Source organism: Trichogramma pretiosum, unplaced genomic scaffold, assembly GCF_000599845.2.
Source record: "Trichogramma pretiosum strain Unisexual culture from Peru unplaced genomic scaffold, Tpre_2.0 scaffold12, whole genome shotgun sequence".
Classification (NCBI taxonomy): Eukaryota; Metazoa; Arthropoda; class Insecta; order Hymenoptera; family Trichogrammatidae; genus Trichogramma; species Trichogramma pretiosum.
Window position 1 is genome coordinate 1,736,986 of NW_019641690.1, and position 16,170 is coordinate 1,753,155.

Genomic DNA, 16,170 nt, shown 5'->3' on the forward strand with positions numbered 1-16,170 from the left:
TCGCGGGGAAAGCAGCAGCAGCAGCAACAGCGGCCAAAGCTAAAGCCGGCTTTAACCGAGCCAAGCAGAGAATATATATATATGAGCTCTATATCTATATAGATGTATACATAGGCTCGCGCATAAGGTTGAACAAGGACGGCGAGAGAGCAGCAGCAGCAGCGGAGGCAAAGAAAGTCCGCTCGCTCGCGCGCGCCCGAGGGAGAGAGCGAAGCGAGTCGAGGAGCTGCACAGCTGATCGCTGCTGAACTCAGGCTGGCTGGTTGGCGCACTATATAGGTATGTATAGAGACCCGAGCGTCAGGGAGAGATGGAATCGTTTTGAAAGAAAGAGAGAGAAGAGACGAAACGGAGAGAAGAAAAAAACGAGAGGGGACTGTATATCGCTGCAATGATATAACTACACAATACGAGATATAAAGAGAGAGAGGCGAAATTTTAACGTTGTATTTGCAGATTGCGTATCTATAGGTGCACGCAGCACTGGTATTGTATATGGCACAGCAACCCACCTATAAATGAGAGATGTGCTGCTCTCAGCGCGCGCATAAGGCCAGAGAGAGAGAGAGATAGAGATGGGCACTTGATATCAACGCGCGACGAGCGGGCGCGAGATACGAGAGGGAAAAGAGGCGTGTGGCAATTTTGAATTTCACGCACACTCCCCCTGCATGAATGCTGCAGGAGAGAACAACGAATATTCATTCCCTCCTTTTTTCTTTTCTCTCCTTTTATTTACAACGAGCATCGCTTCATTTTTCGCCTTTGGAATTTTTCACGTTCCTCCTCTGCAGCAGCAGCAGCAAGAAGAAGCACCACTCGTGGCTTTAAACTCGTGGCTGAGCTCCGTAGCAGTAATCGTGGGGGCGAGAATGTCGTCGTCGTCGTCGCCGTCGTCGAGTTTGTTAACAAAAATGAGAGTGCAAAAATGCACACAAACGCCCGTGATTTTAGCTCTCCCTCGCTCACGTACATACACATACACTTGCACACCTGGATATTATAAAGAGCACACATTTTTGCCCCCGACGTTAGTCTGGAGTTTTAGATTGCGTTGACTGAAGAATCCTTGTGCCAGCAAAATGCCATACCAAGAGTACCTAACGTATTATAATATACATAGCTATATGTGTGTGTGTATGCGTCGGGGAATATTCGAATTCCTGATTGTAAGAGACGTGGATCGCTGCACAAGTAGCGGAGGTTTGATTCCGGCCTGCAACGTTATGTACAATATATAATACGTCGAGGAATGAGAAATATACAAGCGTGTAGGTACGTATAATCGACGTTTCGGAGCCTCTTCAATTTATACCGATCCTCCGTGACCCCCTGGACGATGGATGCCCGGACGATCCGGTAATACAGTCAATATTGACAATGAAAATATTTTCATTGTTTGCATTCTTGTGTATATGCGATATTATTCCACCCGGCTCCTTTTAAACTTTCTGAAACGTCATGCTGCTTCAAGAGAATTTATCCATATTGCGTGTATATAAGTGTACAAGGAGAAAAAGAAATACGTATAAACAAATAACTTATACCTCGAGCTTCGTAATCGAAGATAAAAATGTAAGAATTCAACAAATTCATTAATATTGTCGACGTCGATAAGCTTGAAAACTCCTTTTTCCTGTTATTCAAGATTCGAATTACAATGCAAAAAGAAGAAAAAAAACTTAAGCAAAACTCGAGGTTGTTAAGAATGGAAATTTTTTCAATTGCAGTCTATCTCTCTCTTTCTCTCTCTCTCTCTCTCTCTCCAACTCACGCATACAGACATAAACACACACGGTCGCGATACATTATCCTCGACTGCAGATAATATTGTCGTGGCAGTGCATTATGAGGCCTCGTATAAGCAGCAGCACCATACAAATCTATTCTTACGTATAAATAATTGAGTCGAGAACGAGACCTAAGTATGACGCGGGGGGCTATACACAGTCTCCGCGAGAGACGATGCCCGAAAAAAGAGAGATATACACACACAGAGGCGGCGGTGGAGTACTCACGGAGGGAAGAGGGGGTCTATACTCGGAGGAGGAGTCCCAGAGAGACGAAGAGAGAAAAGGCTCGTCGTCGTCAGTGGTAGACGACGACGAAAAACCCGAGTGCTGCTGCTGCTGCTGTCGCGCTCTTTGGACGGAATAAGAGTTATGAAAGATGCACGATGATATAGCGAAGGAAGAGAGGCAGAGAGAGAGAGAGAGAGAGAGAGGAGCGCTGCGAGGGAGTCGAAGCGGCAAATCGAATAGTCCCCGCGCCGTTTGGAATTTAACGAAATCTCTCGCGGGGCCGGAGGCGCAGTATACGTATATATTCTACGCACGCAACAAAAAATTCTCACTCTTCGTCGTCGTCTTTTGCTGCTTCGAGATGAGAGTGTATACGATGAGATAGGCTCCTTATTTCCTCGGCGAAAGATTCGCGGCTACGTCGCGTAGCAGTGGAGCAGTGTAAAAAAGAGTAGCGCTGCACGCCGCGAAATTCGTTCGGCAATAACAGAGCAGAGAGGGCTAAGGTATATAGTAGGCAGACTCGCTGTTGCTCTCCGAACCAAACCCAGCAAACCCAGAGCAAAGGCAGCAGCAGCAACAACAGAGGCAGGCAGAGCTAGCTAGCTAGACGCACGGCCTTATAATATACCTATGTGTATATAAGCTTGGGTGTGCGTGCACGAGACAGGCACCTCTCGTGTATTTGCCTTGCGGGGATCGGTACTCGCTAGGGACTTTTTCCCGAAGCATAGAGGGGGCTCTCTCTCTCTCTCTCTCTCTCTCTCTTTCGAAAAAGCCTTTTTCCCGAAGCTTTTCATCTTGTCCGAATGATATAACTCCGGGAGTTCTCTCTCTCTCGTAGCTGCGTTATCGTCGTAGTCGTCGTCGTCGTTGGCGTTGCCCCTCTCTCGCTCTATCTTGCTTATATTTACTGCCTCTCTGCCTGTGTCGTCGTCGTCGTCGTACCCTGGCCTATTGCTTTTTCCGCACCAACCCAACCATCATCGTCGTCGTCGTAGCACACAGCCAGCGAGAGAACGACTTCGGGCACACGCTGTGGAAGCGAAACTGGAAAAGAAACGAGACAGACGTAAATATATATATAGTATAGAAAGCGCAATACGAGATATGTTGTATATATACGGCAAAAATTTTACGCTTTCGAATGTTGTTGCCATCGATTCGCCGTTTTATAATACGTATATATCCGTATCACAAGGCTATACGTAAAGTTTGTATATAAATGTACGTGCGGTGAATCGAGCGTGTATATAAGGTATAAGATTGCAACGTCTCTCTCTCTCTCTCTCTTTTTTGTTTCTTTCGCTTCTCGTGTGTAATAGCGATTTCTTCGATTGCGAAATATATTCGCGCGCTACGACGACGTCTACGACGAACGGAATCGATGCATCAAATTGCAAGTATGCCGTCGCGCGTGCACAATTCCCCAACACGGACGTCATCGCAGGCTACACACGTAGAGGCGTAAAGTTGCGTTTCTGATCGAAAAGGAAGTGGGAGCTGCCGATATATTTATTAGGAGGAAGGAAGCAGAGAGACTCGATTTGTCGATAATTATGAAGAAAATAAGCTGTAAAAATTTTGCGCCAGACACATATAGATATGGATATATCGCATTAAAAAAACGAGCACACGGAGAAACGAGCGAATACGAAATGTGCTAGATTATACGTGTATATATGTGTCGCCCTTCTTTTTCTCTCTCTCTCGCTTTTGGAGCGCTCGTTTCGTTTCTCCGCTCGCGCAGCACACACACACATATATACACCTATACACACTCCGTTTTCTCTCCCTAGCTCATTTTAGGCCTCGAAATGCAGAAACTGTATACATAGGCTCTTTCTGGCGGAGCGCAGAAAGAGAGATGGAGAAAGCACCGAGACTGTGAGCGAGAGAGGGAGAAAGAGACGAAAAAATATTCTACACACATACAGCGCAGCTCGCAGAGAGCAGCGGCAGCGGCAGAGCGACATGCCGGCCGGCTCAAGCTTCCGCGCTTGTGTGTATGTGTGCATCGAGCTAAAATACAGCCATATATATTCGCGCGTATATGCACGTACGGCAAAAATACGTGTCTGTGTGTAGTGCACCAATACAGAACCAGGCTCGGAGCAGAATTTCCCCGAGGAGCGCGCAGGCGAAAGCCGCAGGCCCATAGCTACACGTTATATACGCGAGCGAGCGCGACTCTCATTCCTGTTTCATTTCCCTTCTCTCTCGCGCTCTCGCTCTGATCTGCCAACGTCCCCTCTACGTCGTTAGCTGCACACATACATACAGCACACGTTGTACAGTATGATACACACATATAAATGCAGAATTTTGCGACCCTCCTACGATATATAGACCCGGCGATGTTTGGTTATACGCCGTTGCTGTAGCGTGGCTATATATTCTGAGCGCGTGAGTCTGGCAGTGCGCTGTGTTGTATAGATATTATATACACAGCACAGCAGCATATACCGAAAGCTCGGAAAGTGTTCTCTGCATAACCGGCCGTCGAGCGAGCAGAATTATTGCCCTGATGTAATTGCGATTCTCTGATCGTGCCATATTATACCATTATTATTCAAGCCAGCCGATCGCTCGTTTCGATTATTGTGCTTGTATTCCTTGAATTGCTCCGATATAGTTCTTCAGCGTGAGCTGAAACGCGAAAACGAACCGAAAGTCTAGGAAACGATCGTCGTTGCATCAACAATTTTTTTTTTTTTCCACTCGACACTCGACTCCTTTTTCGCGCGACCACGCGAAACCTTTGCCTGCGCTATGATGGAATTGCGGGATATATAATAATATAAGCTCAGCGGCCAGAGAGAGTGAGTGAGATAGTCGATGCCTACGCAGCTTTATGCTGCTGCTGCTATACGACTCGCGTTGAGAGCTGTAATATACGACCTCTTTGTTTTTATCATGCTTGTGCCATGTGAATGTGCGTATATATAACACACACAAGTATACATATAGCTGTATTATAAGTATGTGTGTGTGCAAGCCTTCGTCGCGTGATATCGACTGCTAAAAGCGAGTCGACGACCGGCGTGCACTGCTAGTAGGTATTATGCTCCTGTTGCTCAACTCACGTATACACGTATATAACTACTAACAAATGTACTCACATGTGAGGCTTATATAGGCACGATGCACACACGTTTATATGCGTATATATAGAGGAGGAACTCGTGAACGAATAACAATGCGTGAGTTATGTGTACGTTTATATATCGGTGCTGTTGCAATGTTCAGTACATATCCTCGAGTGCTCGCAAGTAGTAGCAGTAGTAGTAGAGGAGGGCATAAAAGCTCGCTGCTGCTCTCCGAGGTCGGTAATCAAAAAAGGCCATAGAGAAAGAGAGAGAGAGAAAGCTGTATACGCGGGACTCGCGAACTGCGCCTGAATATTTAATTTAATTTGTCGAAGATGTCTTTCTCGTTTGTGCGATGCTACTACTGCGGAACGTATGAGATCCTCGAAGAAGCTGCGCTAATCCTTCTCGTACATATTGTAATGCCTCCACATAATAACGCGAGAGAGAGAAATTGTCTTATCAAATATGCAGAAGAAGAATATACGTATAGGATATTCGTGTCGAGCACAATCGATCATCCCTCATCTGTCCGTATAATACGGGTCTTGCGTGACGCAGAAGATCTTTAACGTAGTACAAATATATAAGTCTATAAAGCTCATCGTTGACGAATTCCGTACGATATCGATCTTTCTCTCTCTCTCTCTAGCTTGCCTAAACTTTATCAAGCAAAACGAAATTAGTCCACTCCTTGCTCGAAGAGAGTCGAAGCTGCTAAAGCTACTCAAATCTGCTACAGCTGCAGTCTCGTAAGACGTATATAACGTATACCTGTCGTATTTATGTAAATATCAATATTATCCTTCGCGCAGCGCCTCGCAGTGCACTGCGAGCTGACTGTCAGGTAAGACACCGTTGCTGTAATTTCATCACACTCGTTTGCGGTGTATTTCGGTAATTCATATATACATAAGAAAATAATTCCTCGCACTTGCGGTGTCAGGATAAAAAAAAAAGAGAGAGAAGAAAAAAAGGCAGCAGTAATAGCAGCGACAGCAGTATACAGTGCTAAGGTGTATAACGACGACGACGACGCGCGCCGGTATAAAATTTCATCGCGCCCGAACGAAAGTGAAAACGATCGCTATATGTGGATATATGCCCGTATATATATGACGTTTGGCGAGCGAGGTACACACTGCATCGGTATACGTAGAGTAGATATACACAAGTGTGTGTATGTGCATACGATGGAGGTATTCGATTGCGATATTAGAATTTGCCTGCGTTGCCATAATGATAAGGGGGCATCTCTGTACGTATAAAAGCTCTGCTCGAATCAAAAAAGCATTTTAATTACGCAACTATTTCTCGATGGATGTACATCTCATATTCTATGGATCATTCTTGCAGCACACACCGATACAGACAGACAATGCATCATCACGCTCATCGTCCTGTGGGCTGCGTTACAGATAAAATATACAACGCACGCCATGGACATTGTATTTATTACGTACAACATCATAAAATTGTACGCGGCGTCGGGGTACTCGAGCGAGCCTCTCGGAGTCTAGCTAGCTCGTCGTACTCGTCGTAGGCGCACTATAGCAGCAGTGCTAGTTATATATTCTTCGGCTTCGTTTTGCCAGTTTCTCTCGTGTTCGTTCGTTCTCGTATTCGCTCGCCTCTCGTGCGCCGCCGTGCAACACGACGACGACGAGCCGAGTCGAGCCGAGCCGACGAGAGAAAGGGAGAGGAGACGACGTCGAACCGTGCGTATATGTCGCGGTCTACGAAAAATCAATAGTCGAACGAACGAGTTTTTTCGAATGTATTTATTTTTCAATCCCAATAAAATTAACCATGGCATCGTGTTTGAGGAAGCTCAGATAGATATTTTTTACGTGTTAAATATGCCATCCATTATCGTCACTTTGGGAATATGTTAAGCATACGCCCTGTTCAAGGAAGAAACACAAAAAAATTCAAGAAAAGTAAGCCTTTCATTATACATCCCTAAAAAGTTTTACGATAAATTCCATAGATAATTTTTGTGGAATTTGACCAAAAAAATGATCCGAAAAAATTTGCCCCTTTCGCTGCAGCGCAGATTTTTCGTGGATCTCGACGTATACGCGTTGAATATAGCCTTACAATGGCTCGACGAGCTCGAGGTTTTGTAATTCTCCGCGTGCGTGAGATTCTCTTTCTTCCCCCTCATCTGCCCGCGAGTCTGTGTATGTGTGTGTATATATGTGCGCGTCGCTTCCCCTCTGCCGCGACACCCCTTCACGCACACAGCTTCAGCTCGCTACTCGACTATACTCGAACGACGGAGAAAAAGGAGAGATAGAGACGGAGATACTCGCAGCGTTCGCGACTGGGAGGGGGAGCTCGAGGGGAAACGCAAAACCAGCAGTAGCAACAGCAGCGCAGAAGAGAAAGGCCTTGGGCCGAGATATGGGGGAGTTTCCCCCATATTATATCGAACTATACACATATATACCACTACTACGCAGCAGTTCTTGGGCACGTATACACGAAACAATAATAATAATAATAGCCTGGCAGGAAAACAATCGCAGCACGTCGCGTGTTATAGTATTGGTGCGCGCGGGCAGGCTCCGGTTTCGTTGTCGCGAGGGTAGGATCGCGCCGAGGACCAATGGTTGAGCGGCGCTGCCCCGCGTTGTCACGGCGACGGGGTTTTAATGAATCTAGCCGATTCGAAGGCGAGCCAGCCGCCGCCGACGACTCCGAAGGCCACCGCCGCCGCGTACGACACAGCGAGCGCACACAAGGCTGGAAATTGCGTGTGCACGCGTACTATAGTTATATTCATCAAAAGCCATAGATAATATACCCCGTCGCGTTGTGTACGGCACTTACGGCCCCCTCTCTTTGGCTTCGAGTCACGTTTCTGGGCGAGCCGTCCGCGCGCTTGCGCTTTTGCGAGTCCGCACGACCGAGGCCTGTATTTAGGAGCAATGCGCTTCCCGTTCTATATACACCACGTATATACGTGAGCTTTAGGTTTCGTACGTGTGTGAGTGTGCACTCATACATTCGAGAGAGCGAGAGAAGAGAACACGAGGCGCGCTTCATGTAGCTGCTGCCGCTGCCTTCTGTTAAGTCGATGTGTGTTGTGGGATGAGCGATTGTGCACCTATGTAAGTGCGCACATGCACGTATAGGTTGTGTGCTGTACATGTATAATGCGGGGCAGTGGCGTCCACTACATATACAAGTGTATGTACGTGCGAGGTCGTTACCGAGGGTACACGCTATGTGGACACACGTACACACGGACACGAACGCAATCACTCACACACAGGAGAGAGAGAGCCGGGCTAAAGCCCGAGATAGGCGGATTTATTAATAGCTATTCCCCTTTAGGATAGGGCGTTTGCCCATCCGAGTGTGCCCCCGACGTGTACTTCTCTCTCTCTCTTCTGTATGTATGGTACATGCCATACACACACACTTACGTTACATGCACACGTACTCGTGTGTGCATTTGCATTCGAGCGTGCCACCGCGAGCAGCAGCGGCAGCGGCGACGACGCACATGTACCGCGATATATATATGAATGCACATGTGCCGGGCATGCGAGTATGCCGTGTATCGTCGTAGTTTATGCTTGACAACAACTACGAGAGCTCCATAGGCTGCGTGTGCGTTTGCACATACACGAATACGATCGCGTCCATAGATATATACTCGCCAGCATAAGTATCGATGCTTATGCGTGTGCACGTCCGCGTGTGGGTGGGTTGGTGGCACGCATGCGCTTCCCGTGCTTGCAGAAAAATATCTATAGATATACCCGCTCGATACTCAGCTATACGTAGGTAAGAAGCAATAGTAGCAACAGCGCCAACGGCGATAGCAGCAGTAGCTGCAAAGCTTAAGCTTTGCCAAAGAAAGGAGTGTGCAGAAACATACGTAAAGCGTGCAGTTATCGCGCGCGCACGAGCCTTGGCATTTAGGGATTCGCGAGGGAGAGAGAGAGAGAGCGACGAGCTGTAGCTGCAGTACATCGCGACGATTGGTTTTCTCTCGTCGTCGTCTCGCCCCCACCCACCCCCACCCACCCCCGCTGCTGCTTTCGCTGCAACCCTTTCTCTGATTCCTTACGCGACTCTAGGCCCCTACTCGCGTATGCGCGCGACTCTCTGCTGCTGCACACGACTCGATATAACCCACCCCCTCGCGAACTATGTGTATATAAGCACAAGCTCGAATCCGACTCCTTTTTTTGTTGTTCTCTCTCTCTTTTCTATTCGCGCATCCCCACTCCTCTCCCACGATTTGCGTAGATGTATGTATAACGACGCGAGCAGAGCACGATTCGAGATATCTATTGTGTTGCATATAGATAGAGACAATTGCACGTGATACACGTGCCGGTTTTTTTAACCCTTTCGCTGCGCGGCACGGCGTTTCCATTATCTTACATGCATATTGCACGCGCGATGATAACCTCTGGCACTAATTAACTCGGACTCGCCACTTTATTGGCCTGCATCCACTCGTATGACGACGACAAGAGTCTTTGACCCCTTGATAGCAATTTGTTCCAGTTAAAAAATCTCTCTCTCTCTCTCTCTCTCTGAGTTTGTTGACGTTTAACTGCAGATGCATGAGCAAATCCCGAGACTTGTGCAGCCAAAAAGGTCTATATAGGTCGTTGAGACGTTTGATTCAAGCAAATAAGCTCATACATAAATACACTAAATCCAACTTCTCGTTCTCGTAACCCGTAAAAAGACACGTCCTAATACAAATTGACAGTCGATGCGCTCTCGCTGAGTTACGAAAGAGATCAATTAAAATACCATCCATCAATGTGTGCGGGGCGATCCGAAATTTACCGCAAGTGATGATCATTAAGCCGCGGCTGGAATCTATCAACGTCACACTTAGCTCTGGGATTCACGATCGAGACACGATCGACACGATTGAGCATAATACTAATCGAGATCGCCACGCATTCTTGTGTGTCAATTCGTTCGTTCGGCTATTCGATCGAATTAGAATGAGAATACGTATGAGATCGGCGTTGTTTTGGGCATGGAACAAAGGTACAATACGCGCCTACACGTCTTTCATTCGTCTATCTATAGACACAGCTTTACTCTATCATCGATCACACTTTGGAATCATTTTCACGCGTACATGCACGTACCCAAATGTTTCTAGGCGAGAGTAAAACGAGCTATGTATAGGTATAGGTTCTATATGGAGTCTAATTAGCAAAAGCTTTCAGGGGGGCGACGACTACGACGACTGAAAGCTTATCGTATAGTTAGAGCTCGACGGCTTAATTTAATAAAAAAAAAATAATCAGCTGAGAACTCGCGAGAGCTCTAGTTGCTCGAGTCCGCGCCATGAATAATTAATTCAACAAATTGCACTCTATATAGTATAGCGTGTGTGTACGTCTAAAGATATACTATAGTCCTCTTATGCACATCCGCACTGTGCGATAAGGAAAAAAAAACATAATCTGCGAAAGCACGCATGCATGCATACATGCACTTTTTTATCCCCCCCCCCCNTTTTTTCCCCCCCCCCCCCCCCCTTCCCTTCAAGTTTGAGTGTACGAGTGTAACGATGCAAAATGTGAGCACACACTGCGAGCTTCTTTGACTCGTGCCCTTCGTTTCTCTTTCTTTGGACTCACATGTATATGCTTATGTGAGTTAGTGCTGCTGACCACGTGAATAAACGTATGCACACAGACACATACGTAGAAAAGGCAGTCTCTCTCTTTCTCGGACGGACACGTCTCTCCGTGGGGCCGAGAATGAGAGAGAGACAAGACGTGTATAGGAAAGAGATTGTCTTTTTCCATCGACGTCGTCCTGTAGCGTTGGTGTGTCCCTACTCCTGCTGCTGCTACTACTGCTCCTCGAAGACGCTCGTTTCGCAGAGCGCAAATAACGAGCGACCGCAGCAGCATTGCTCGCGCGCGAGAGAGAGCGGCATTTAAGTCGAGGTCGTTTCGTCGCGTCTTGCTGATTCGATGATTGGAGACACCCCCACCTCCGCGCACACCTCACCTTCTTCTCTCACCTTTATGAGCACGCATACAAACGACGAGACGACATGACATATATACATCACCTTTTCCTTCCATCTCTCGTTCATTTGTAAATGTTATGCTCGCCATGGAAATGCATTTAAAGAGCCTGGGTGTGTGGCGAGTGGTGGAGCTGCTGATCTGACCAAATAGGTGTGCCCCTCTCTCTTTCGTTGCCACTATTTCTACTGCGTGCTGATGCTGATGCTTTGACCTTTATGTATACGCACATGCACGACGAGGCAAAAAGGAAAAGAGGCTTATAAAACGCTTAAAGCTTAACTTATTTTCTTCTCTCTCTCTCTCTCTCTCTCTCTCTCTCTCTCCCTCTCTTCGTTTGTAATGGACCTTTTTTTTTACTTCTTTCAGCCCCGACGCTTTTGCCATTTGATTGATTCTGTTTATGCTATACTCTCGGATGCTTGTGTATTCGTCATTGACTCAAGATATTTTCGCGTTTTTAAGCCCGTAATTCGAAAGGAGCGAATTCACTTGCACAAAAAGCAAAATTCATCGATAATTTAAAATTCAATTTGAAAAGACGTCTTAATTTTTACTTGGGTTGTTTTACTTTTTATGTCAGTATTCATATTTAAATCTCGATTGAACTTTCAACATAATTGAATATTTCATTTTAGAAAACGTACAGTTACAGTCGTTGCACCAATTAATAATTAGATAAGCATGTTCAAAGAAAAAATTATTAGTATCATTAATAGTATCATTAATTTCTCGGTGAAATCACATCATTTAATTAAAAAAATAAAAATGCAAACAATAACTTGAAATAAGCTTTATATCAAATAAATTGAACCATCTCAATCAAAAAGTTGTCCCATAATTTTTTTTTTTTGAAATAGTTATTTCTAAGTCATAGTATTACTGCAAGGCTTTGATTTTTAAAATTATGAAAAAAGCGTCGTCAAACTTCGATATGCTCGAACACTATCTTATAGTTTCCTGATTAAACCCACTTTGAAATTGAAAAATCAAGTATTTGATAGCGTAATCACTTAAAATTTTTCGTTATCGTGTTAAATAATGTTTGAATTACACGTAACAGCTATGGCAATGACCAAATTTTTTGTATTTATAAAGCTTTATCCATTTATCCATTTTAAAACATATAAACTCCATTTGCAACTTAAAATTACTATTATTTTTATAAAGTAATTTCTCTTTCAATTCAACGTTAAAACATCGATTAGATTTTCTTAAATTCATTCAATTGGTTCAGATTGGTTGAAATCATCATCAAATTACTAGTCTTTCTAAATTTTGAGGCCACGCCCCTTCATTACATTTCTTAAGTACGGCTCGATAGATCAAAGTCAACACACTTGTTCGAACTATAGATAAATCTGAATGATTGCTTCATCTCAATAGAAACCGTGTAAAGATTAGAATCTTTTAAAATTCGCTACAAAAAATGCTTTCGAGCTGTGATTTTCAACTTTTGTTTTTTAAACGAAAAAATCGGTCGAATTTATTTAAACAATTTTGTTTATAAAAAAATACGAAATTGGTTTGTATCAAAGCATTTTTCGATTCTTTAGACTATTTCAAACAAGTAATAGGTCTTGCAAATTTTCGATGCAACGCATAATTTTTCAGTTACAAACGATTGAAAGGCGAAAAAAGTGCTGATTTCGTTACTTTTAATTGCTCATAACTTCGAAATTACGTATCTTATCGAAAATTAACAAGAGTAATTATTCGCCCGATATTGGCCAATAAATCTGAATCCACTTTGACCTTGGTGAAAAATCATATTTTTTTATCATTTGTTTAACAAAACGGACCAAAAAAAATATGTACGAGCACGCGAGAGTCCAGATATCTTCATCTAAAGCAAGATTCATACTTTTTTTCGCGTTTTTTTTTTTTTAGTATTCACAATGAGTTCCGCGTGCCACCCTTTAATTAATCATTTATCGAAAAAGAGAGCTGCTGCTATCGATTCATTTCTTTTGCACCAGTCATTCGTGTAATCTATTAATTTGATTTAACGTGCCGCGCGACGCCTCATCAATCAAATATATACGTATATCCCTCGCACGACGCACGATTATTTAAAAGAAATACAAACATAATTTGCGAATAGTCCGCGGCAACGACTTAATGTATTTTCAGCGAGGCGCGCAGAGTACATACAAAGGGGCGAGCCGAAGCAAAAAGAGAAAAAAAACGAGGCTTAAACTAGTCGAGCCGGCGAAATTAAATACAAAAAACAATAACAATGGGGCCGTGCAGCAGCAGGCACAGGACATGCACCTTAAAAAGGCGCCGATAAATGCAGCCAATCCAGAGCACTTGAGTGCGTGAGCGCGCGCGCTCGCGTATGTAGAACTAAAGAGAAGAAAAAAATAAATAACAGGAGAAAAACGCCGCCCGAGAAAAAAAGTACTCGCATACATACACGCACACGCACATGTATGTACTGTATATATGGGGCACGCAGCAGCGTCAGACCCTTGAGTCTCACATACGCACGATTGTGTGAGTATACGCGTATACACACATACGTGTATGTGGGTATGTGTATTCTACGCGCAATCAGATCGTTCGCGCCAACACAATAGGATCGTGGATCATTCCGGGGCCCTTTCATACGATCGGAGTATTCGGAGCTCGTCTGCGTATGCGCGTCTGTGTGCGCTACAATACATGTCACTCACACAAACGCTCGCCTCAAGGGCTAGATCCTTTGGGCTCCCCCCTTCCTTTTTGATCTCCCGTTTTAAAATCGCTCTCGTGAATTCTCCTGCCCTCGTCCTGTATACACACACACTGGCACATATTTAAGATGGATATTCGTCTCCCGTTGTACATGTGTGTGTATATGTGTGCGTGCAATTAACCGCTGGCTCCCCGACATTCTCTTTGCCTCAAGTACTATATACGAGGCGCACAGCGGTACACATACACACACGGACACGTGTCGAGGAGCCAGCTATTAAACCCATACATATAGGACTAGCAGCACACACATGCACACAAGGTGTTTAGAAGGGGCCGAGGGGCGTTTTATTCCGTCTCTTTCTTTTCCATGCAACGAGGCAGTGGCGGCGGCGGCGACTCCGTTGCCTGTGTTCATTCATTCACTCTCTCTCTCTCACTCGCGCCTTTTCAATTTAAGTGTATGAACGTGTGGCGAGCGTGTCAGACATTTTGTCGCCCTGAGAAAGAAAAGAGAGAGAGAAAATTCCTATTAGCATTTGTAATAGCGGTCACTCAGGTGCTACGTAGATCGGTACGAAGATCGCCGATGTCGCGATCGGACCCGCTCCAAAGCCTCGATATCATTTTTCGCCCTCCAGCTTCTGCTACAACTTTTCGATACTGTAATCTTAATTACTTGCTAAGAATGGTTGATACGTTGAGCTTTCTCGAGTATATAAGCAAGCCCGTTCGTTTATTTATCCTGAAACGCAAAAACATCATTTGAACTACGCGACTTTTGATAAAGAAAGAGAAAACAAATGATACGATACGCTCCGACGTTCTCTTTTTGTTTCGACTCTACCATCGAAGGCGAAGCTACATTTCGACTTATTACCACGCAGAGTGATCTCGAGAACAAGAGATCGTGGAGTACACTTTTCTGCGTAGGAAGCCGAAAAAGTAAATATTTGGGATTTCGCCCTCGACGCACAATTACGGTCAAGACTGTAATAACAAAGGAGCAAGCGAGCAATCGGAGAATAAAAATACCGAAGCTTTTTTCGCGAGTCGATCGCGAGATTTATAAGCTCTCGGCTAGCTAATTTTATCAATTTCCGCGCAGTATAATACCGCGTATAGAGGGACACGGTCGCGATTTCAAAGGGGCGCCGCGCGATCGTTTGCAATTGCAACGTCGTGCGCATATCCGTTGCAGCGGCAACAGCCAGCCGAGCTTCATTAATCCTCGAACTCGAGAGAAGAGATACATATATAAAAGAAAACGCAGGCGAGCAAGTACACAAAGAGAGCCTCGGTGCGCGCGAACAGTCGATCCATCTTGCCGATCCGCACCGATCGCCGCACTCACTGCTGTACGTACCGCGCGGCAGCAGATTTCTCTCTTTCTACATACTATACGCGCTGTACGGTGCAGCTTTCCCGTGGACTGCAGCTATATACAGAGAGAGAAGTGCGGCGGCGCACTCCCACTCGCGCTGCAGGAAGTTCAATGCTTGCAAGGAGGCCGCCGCAGCCCTCTCTGTATACTCTCTCTCTCTCTCTCTCTGTACGTTATATACACTCTCGCTCGCTGCAGCAGCATTGAACGTATACTCTATATATAAGCTGCGCTTTATACACATGTATATAGAACTCGGCTATATACCTCACCTCCGACCTCTCGAGCGCTAGAGCTCTTTATACATCCCCGTATAATATAGATATAGAGACCTGTCGAGCGCGTTCCTCTCCCTCCCTCACTCGTACTCGTACACCCTCGCGAGCGCTGCGATACGGGGCTGCCCGCGCCCACCGCCACCGCTGCGAGTCTTTTCGCGGCGCTGCTGCTACGCCGACGACGACGACGACGACGCGACGGTGGCTTTTCACGCACGCGTGAATCGCCGCTTTGGCCTCCCACCTGTAACACATATATGCGCTGTATATCACATCGCGGCTATGATACCTATTCTTGTACGTTGCGCGTGTATACATATAATACGAATGTGTAACTCGCATCCACGTGATATTCGCGCGACGTCGCTTTTACGGCATGTACAATATGATGTGTGCATTCTTGGTATGTATGTTTGAGAAATCTCGCTATAACGCCCCTTCCTAATTGACTATAAACTCAAGCTGTAACTGCGAGCTTTATTCACTTGAAATAGAGACCCTGGGTGCAAGTGTCGGATTAACGACGTCGTTCATAATGGACGATGACACTCGCTCGCGCGAGCAATTCGAACTGTACGTAATATGCTGGGATTTTTCAATATACCGCTCTCGAATTGCATTCGAATGTAACGTCAGCCCGCATCCGACGCGATAACCGGACACTTATAACTTTCTTCATAATTATGT

At 45.4% G+C, this 16,170-nt stretch overlaps 1 protein-coding gene across 2 annotated transcripts in view; it reads left to right on the forward strand.

The window, feature by feature from the left end:
- LOC106655364 (D-2-hydroxyglutarate dehydrogenase, mitochondrial) overlaps positions 1–16,170 on the forward strand; it is a 68,847-nt gene that overhangs the window by 17,572 nt on the left and 35,105 nt on the right. The gene's annotated exons all lie outside the window — the stretch shown is intronic.